The following is an 8,041-nucleotide window of genomic DNA, read 5'->3' as shown; positions in this document are numbered from 1 at the left end:
ATATTGCATCATTGGAAAACTGAATTATCTGAATACAAAAAGAGCTAAGAATGTTTTATCATCTCATATTTGGGGTCTAAATCTAGCCCCTACTTTATATCTGGGCCCTGCAGTCTTTTCTGTCAGATTTATGTCTTCCAGACTACAGGCCATTCACCTGCAGTTGGTAGCAAATAGCAGGTACCAGTCAATGTACCCCCATTGTTCCCTAGATGCAGCCTATGATTGATTCCAGTCAACCTCCTCTTTGGGACCACCTGAAGGTAGGGACAGGTCTATGCCCCTTGCCAGCAGGAAGCAGTTTCAGAACCCAAGCCCTTCCCTCCTTACTGCAAAAGAATTTGGGTCCCATTTGTTTGAGGGGGGAATGATGAAGTTGCCAGCTAGACCCCAAAAAGGAAAAACTACACTTTCCTACATGGCCAAATCTCTGGCTTTCACCTGAGGCTATAATCCTGATCATCAACTGGCCTTTTGTTGTAGCTGCACTCAATCTCTCAATTTTGTTACCCTTAACCTAGCCTAGCCCTCCATTGTCTTTCCTCCCTATATCCCCAGGCCACTCCCCACCCTTAATCCTATCTAGGCTCCACCAGATTCTTACAACCTAGCCACTGCTCAGATTCTTAAAATCTAGACACTGCTCAGAATCTTATAATCTCGCCAATAACTTACTAATGTTCAGACTCCTTAAGAGGCTGCCCACTACTATGGATGTTCCAATAAACCTTTTCTTTCACTGAAAAAAAATTAGAATATAGCAAATGGAAGCTAATGATTTTACGAAAAATCAAGAAATTACAAAACAATAACAAAAGAATGAATAAATAGAAGACAATGAAAAATATCTCATTGGAAAAACAACTGATCTGGAAAATTGATCCAGGAAAGATAATTCAAAAATCACTGGACCACCTGAAAGCCATGATCAAAAAAAGAGCCTAGACATCATCTTTCAAGAAATTATCAAGGAAAATTGCCTTGACATTCTAGAACCAGAGAGGAAAATAGAAATTGAAAGAATGGAATAGAAATAGAATAGAATAGAATAGAAATTTAAAAGAATCACCTGCTGAAAGAGATCCCCAAAGGAAAATTCCTAGGAATATTATAGCCAAATTCCAGAGTTCCCAGGTCAAGGAGAAAATATTGCAAGGACCCAGAAAGAAACAGTTCAGGTATCGTGGAAACATAATCAGGGTAGCACAAGATTAAGCAGCTTCTACATTAAGGGATTGTATGGCTTGGAATATGATATTCTGGAGGTCAAAGCAACTAGGATTACAACCAAGAATCACCTACCCAACAAGACTGATTACAATCCTTAAAGGGGAAAATGGGCATTCAGTGAAATAGTGGACTTTCAAGCATTCTTGATGAAAAGATCAGAGCTAAATAGAAAATTTGACTTTCAAATACCAGACTCAAGAGAAGCATGAAAATGTAAACAGAAAAGAGAACTCATAAAGGACTTATTAAAGTTGAATTGTTTACATTCAAAAAAATTAGAATGGAGCTATTGGAAGCTACTGACAGTTTGAGAAATCAAGACACTGTAAAACAAATTCAAAAGAATGAAAAAATAGAAAACAATGTGAAATATCTCATTGGAAACATAACTGACCTGGAAAATAGATCCAGGAGAGATAATTTAAAAATTATTGGACTATCTGAAAGCCATGATCAAAAAAAGAACTTAGACATCATCTTTCAAGAAATTATCAAGGAAAATTGTCCTGGTATTTTAGAACCAGAGGGCAAAATAGAAATTGAAAGAATCCACCAATCTCCTTATGAAATAGATCCCAAAGGAAAACTCCTAAGAGTATTGTAGCCAAATTCCAGAGTTCCTAGGTCAAGGAGAGAATATTACAAGTGGCCAGAAAGAATCAATTCAAGTATTGTGGAAACACAATCAGGATAATACAAGATTTAGCAGCTTCTACATTAAGGGACCGCAATGCATGGAATATAATATTCCTGGAGGGCAAAGGAGATAGGATTACAACCAAGAAAATGGACATTCAGTGAAATAGAAGACTTTCAAGCATTCTTGATGAAAAGACCAAAGCTGAATAGAAAATTTGACTTTCAGATACAAGACTCAAGAGAAACATGAAGAGGTAAACAGGAAAGAAAAATCATAAGAGACTTATTAAGTTTGAACTCTTTACATTCTGCATGGAAAGATGTCACTTGTAACTCATGAGTCTTTTGTTAGTATTAGAGTAGTTGGAGGGGAAAAAATTATATGTATGTAGATAGATAGATATATAGATAGATAGGTAGATAGATAGATAGCTAGATAGATAGATAGATAGAGGGCACAGGGTGAGTTGAAGATGAAGGGGTGATATCTAAAAATAAAATTAAGGGGTGAGAGAGGATTATACAGAGAGAAGGAGAAAGGGAGAGGTAGAATGGGGTAAATTATCTCACATAAAACAGACAAGAAAAGGCTTTTACCCTGGAGGGGAAGTGAGGGAAGGTGAGAGGGAATGAGTGAATCTTATTCTCATTGAATTTGACTTAAGGAGAGAATAACATATACACTAAATTGGGTATGAAAATATATCCTATCCTACAGGAAAATAGGGGGAGAAGGGAACAAGAGAACAGGAGGATGATAGAGGGGAGAACAGATTGGGGGAGGAGGCAATCAGAAGTAAACAGTTCTAAGGAGGGACAGGGTCAAAAGAAATAATAGAGTAGTGGGGGGTGGGTTAGGATTAAGGGAAATATACTTAGTTTTTCACAACATGACTACTATGGAAGTGTTTTGAATGACTACACATGTATAACCTGTAGTGAGTGGCTTACCTTCTCAATGAGGGTGTGTGGGGAGGGAGGAAGGGAGAAAATTTGGAACGCAAAGTTTTAAACACAAAAGTTAAAAAAAATGCTTTCACATGCAACTGGAAAACAAGATACACAGAAATGGGATCTAGAAATTTATCCTGCCCAATAGGAAAATTGAAGGGGAAGGGGATAAGAGAAGGGGGGTAGAGATACAAAGGAGGGCAGATTAGGAGAAGGGGTATTCAGAATGCATGCCATCTTGGGGTGGAGGGAGGGACGAGATGGGGAGAAAATTTGGAACTCAAAATCTTGTGGAAGTGAATGTTGAAAACTAAAAATAAATAAATTTTTAAAAAATAATAAAAATAAAGAAAAATAGTTACATATAGTAGACCTCTGGAGAAAATTGAATGGGGATAGAAAGGAAAGTACCTTTTTCTCACCAATACATGGCACCTACACAAAAATTGACCATGTACTAGAACACAAAACCCTCAAAATCCAATGCAGAAAGGCAGAAATATTAAATATAATCTTTTCAGATGATGGTGAAATAAAAACAACATGTAATAAAAGGCCATGGAAAGATAGAATAAAAGTTAATTGGTAACTAAATAATCTAATCCTAAAAAATGACTGGGTGAAACAACAAATTATAAAACCAATCAATAACTTCATCTAAGAGAATGACAATAATGAGACATCATACCAAAACTAATGAGATGCAGGAAAAGTGGTTCTTAAGGGAAGTTTTATATCTCTCAATGCTTACATGAATAAAATTGAGAAAGAGAAGATCAATGAATTGGGCATGCAACTAAAAAAAATTAGAAAAAGAACAAATTAAAAATTCTCAATTAAATGCTATATTAGAATTTCTCAAAACCAAAGGAGAGATTAACAAAATTTGAATTAAGAAAATTATTGAACTAATACATAAAATGAAGAGCTGGTTTTTTGAAAAAATCAATAAAATAGATAGAACTTTGGTCAATTTGATTTAAAAAAAGAAAGAAGAAAACCCAATTACCAGGATCCCAAATGAAAAGGATGAATTCATCACCAATGAAGAGGAAAGTAATACAATAATTAGAAGCTATTTTGCCAAACTGTATGCCAATACATTTGACAACCTTAGTGAAATGGATGAATATTTACAAAAAAGTAAATTTCCTAGATTAATAGAAGGAAATAAAATACTTAAATAACCCCATTCCAGCAAAAGAAATTGAACAAGACATCAATGAACTCCCCAGGAAAAACTCTTCAGGGCCAGATATATTTATAAGTGAATTATATCAAACATTTAAAGAACAATTAATTACAGGAAAAAAAAAATTTTGAAATATACAACACCTATTCCTATAAAAAACACGAGAGGGGGCAGCAAGGTGGATAGAGCACTGTCCTTGGAGTCAGAAGGACCTGAGTTCAAATCTGGTCTCAGATTTGACACTTGAAACTTACTAGCTGTGTGACACTGGGCAGAGTTCTTTTATTTTGCATTGCTGTAATAAAAAGTGATTTAGAACACTTCTTCATATGCCTATAGACAGTTTTGTTTTCTTCATCTGCAAACTGCCTATTCATATCTTTTGATCATTTATTATTTGGGGAATGACCTATCTCCTTATAAATTTGAGTCAGTTCTCTATAAATTGGAGAAATGAGCCCTTTATCAGAGACATTCACTGTAAAAAATGTTTTTCCTAACTTTCTGATTTCCTCCAATATTCATTGTTTTGGATTTGTTTGTGCAAAAATTAAAAAAAAGAGAGATACTTCAATCATCAAAAAACACCATACAAACGTCATTGAGGCATAGTTATGAACACATAAAATTTATCAGCTATCACATTAAAGGAATGGAAGGATTAAAATAATAAATTTCCAAGGTAAAAAAGTTGAGATTACAACCAAGAATAACTTACTGGGCAAAAGTGAGTATAATCCTTCAGAGGACAAAATGATTATTTAATAAAATAGAGGACTTTCAATAATTCTTTTTTTTTTTTACAAGGGTCCAAGCCTTCTTGGGTCCTGTGTTTCTTTTTCATAAACAGCATTTTAGGGAGCACTCTACAAAACAAAACCAGGAAGTAGGAGATGAAACAGGCTGCCAAGAATGGGAGCACAGAGATGTAAAAGGGTAATAAAATTATTATTTCAATCATCTGTTGGTGGGAGGGGAGAATAAAGGGATGGTTCAGCTTTGTTTTAAGTTCCCAAAGAGAAAAGCTTTTATTTCTTCCAGCAGCTTATCCTTTTCTAGTGAGAAAGGATTCAGGCCAATACTTGGGGAGGAGGTTAAAAGTTACAGGATGATTTACCTCAGATCACTGAAGATTATGCTGAGCTTCCTTGAGTTTTCAAGTTTTTTTAAAAACAAGTTATTTCAGCAGTTCCTCTATAGCACAAAACATTGCACAGAATCAGTTATTAGTCTCTATGAACTTAGTGCACTACCTATTGCTAAAGTGAACATGGACCACTTTTTTAATCTACTGGAGGCAGCAATTCAGTGACAAACCACAATCCTTAGTGTTCAGTCTTTGCAAGAAGAAAAATCCGCTGGTAGGGCAGAGCAGATCAAATCTTCTGCTTCAAGCCCTTAACCAAAGGACTAATAATACCTTTTAAATATCTTTTACATAAGTGTCACAGGACAGCACAGTAGTCTCCACTTTCAAAAGACTTTTCCTGTTAGGCTACTGCCTCTCTCTATTCTTGGCCAGGAAGGAATCAGGAAACAGGGCTCCTGAACCAGTGCCTTGATTCTAGAGGAGCAGTGTTCTCTAAGAAGAAGCTGTTAACTCCAGCAACTAAGATAGAAAATAAGAGTGTTCTTTATCAAAGAAAAGAAGCACCGAACTAATATTTATCTTGGATAAAATATGCAGAACAAAATCTACTAGATTTTAATTATTTCCCTCGCCCCCTGCAATCTAGTTCTATAGAGCAGTAACTGGCTGTGATCGAATGTACTTTGAGAAGTTATTCAGACCAACTTTGGGACATTACTGAATAGGTCTTTCTGCATTAGAAAGATTCAAGCTTTGCTACTAATATTTAAAGAAACAATTGCTACTTTCCCAGGAATATTATCCTCAACAGAATTGTAAATGGATGACATCGTTCCTATGTCAAGTGCAAGGTGAATGGGAAGAAAGAAAAGTATAAGATACTCTCTCTACATAACAGTGGTTCACCAGGGAAAGCAAATTTGCTCTTATGAAAAGGGAGCTTTAGAACCCTGTAGGAGTCAACATATTCATGTCCCTTGGTTTGATGTTATGCATTCCTGGAGGTTGTTTCTTTCTTTCCATCACAGGAAGGTCCATCTTAGGTGGCTTGAATGCTGCTGGGTCTTCTGCAGTTGTAGTAGTCTGAACCCGAATGATCTCCATTGGTGATTGCTTCTGTGTACCTCTGTAGGACTAGACACTGAAACCCGAGTCGGATTTCTGAAGGGTTCTTGGTCTTGGTCCAAAAAGGCTCCATTTTTCAGATGAGAGTTTGTCTGTATCTCCATTTCCAGAGACCATGCTGCTGATATCTAGGCCAGGTAAGGAAGAAGAAGATCCATGAGTAAACCAGCCTCTAGATTTTTGCTTGGGAGAAGAACAAGGTGTTACTACTTGAAGAAGACTGTGTTGAAGCAGTCAGTCTATCTTCTTTTGTCATTTCTCTATTTTTGTAACTTCAATTTGTGGACTGCCTCTGCCACATGGTAGTACTTGGTTTCTTCTGTGATGAGGCCTTTATTGGGAGTGTATCCTGCGTCTGTCAACCCTGCCTGCTGTTCAAAGTGCTGGATGTTCTCCTTTGTCTGTTTCGTAATCAGAGAATTCATGATGACGTGGGTAGCCTTGGTCTTCACCACTGGGGCCTTGTTCATTTAGTCACTGGAAGCTGAGGGGTTTACAGAGAAACTATTTTCTCCTTCCTCAACTTTGGAAAGTTGTTGGTACTTCCGATCTGGGATGACTGGCTTTTTCCACAGAACCCTACTGCACATGTCAGATGAAGGCAGAGTCATCAGTGTGGTATCCTCCAGGACATCATCATAATTGAATGCCCGACGATGTGTTCCAATTGGCAAAGACATCTTGCCTAGAAGCCCACTTGTACTGTGATCAATAGCAGACACATCTGGCTCTCTGGATAATGCCATGAAAGACTGTGATCTAGGTGTATCTCTAGATAGATATCCAGAATTCTGATTCCCATGATGAAAGTTACACAAATATGACAAAGCTGTCAAAAGGAAACATTCTGCAGCTAGTGATGAACTAGCAAAGAGTCCCAAGCAGCTCTCATACAGACAGCTGGATTTCTATGAGGAGGGGGGTGGGATGGAAGAAAGGGGGGTGGGAAGAGACCTTCAGCAGCCAGTGGCTCTGCCACGGACAGCAAGCTGAGACTAACAAGGCTCCAGGCCCCCGTCACTCTCTAAGCGCCGAAGCACTGGGCGAACCGAGGCCATAACGCAAGTAGCGCCAAGACCCAAACAGACCTCAGCTAAAACAAGTAGAGTGAAAGACTTTCAATAATTCTCCTGGAAAAGTAAAGAGTTGAATAGGAAATTTGACTCTCAACATACTCAAGAAAAGAAAAAAATGAGAAAGAAATCAGCACAGTCTCAATCACATTAAACTTTTTTTTTATGTGGGAAGATGATACTTATATTTTTTTTATTTCATTTTTTTTTTTTTTTTTTTGGTGAGGCAGTTGGGGTTAAGTGACTTGCCCAAAGTCACACAGCTAGTGTTATCTGTCTGAGGCTGCATTTGAACTTAGGTCCTCCTCAGTCCAAGGGTGGTGCTCTATGTACTGTACCACATAGCTCCCCCCATACCTATATTTTCTAAGAATTTTTTCATCGCTGGAGTAGGTAGAAGAATCCTACACAGAAATAAGGTAGGGAAGTGAATTGGTTTTATTGAGATAATGTAAAAAGAAAATGAATCAATGACAAACAGCAGTTTCCTGGGAAAAATAGGAAGGGAGAGGAGTAATGCAGAAAATAATCTCACATAAAAGAGGCACCCAAAGAAGAGCTTTTACAGTGGAGGCAAAAATGAGGGCAAGGGAACAGTTGAACTGAACTCGAATCTAAATTGGGTTTAAAAAAAAGGAAACAATTAGTAATATAAATCTCGTTGGTTGTCCTTCATGCTTGAAGAAGACCAAAATGACCTCACTGTGTTGGGATCAAGGTACAATGTTTTCAAAAGTGGTT

General features: G+C 37.2%; 1 pseudogene; it reads right to left on the bottom strand.

The window, feature by feature from the left end:
• Positions 1-6,044: 6,044 nt before the first annotated feature.
• On the bottom strand, positions 6,045-6,973 carry LOC114036362 (annotated as a pseudogene).
• Positions 6,974-8,041: the final 1,068 nt, after the last annotated feature.

Source organism: Vombatus ursinus, unplaced genomic scaffold, assembly GCF_900497805.2.
Source record: "Vombatus ursinus unplaced genomic scaffold, bare-nosed wombat genome assembly UNPS02009835.1, whole genome shotgun sequence".
Lineage (NCBI taxonomy): Eukaryota > Metazoa > Chordata > Mammalia > Diprotodontia > Vombatidae > Vombatus > Vombatus ursinus.
Note: the sequence above shows the minus strand (reverse complement) of the source record. Positions and strands in the feature narration are given on the sequence as shown.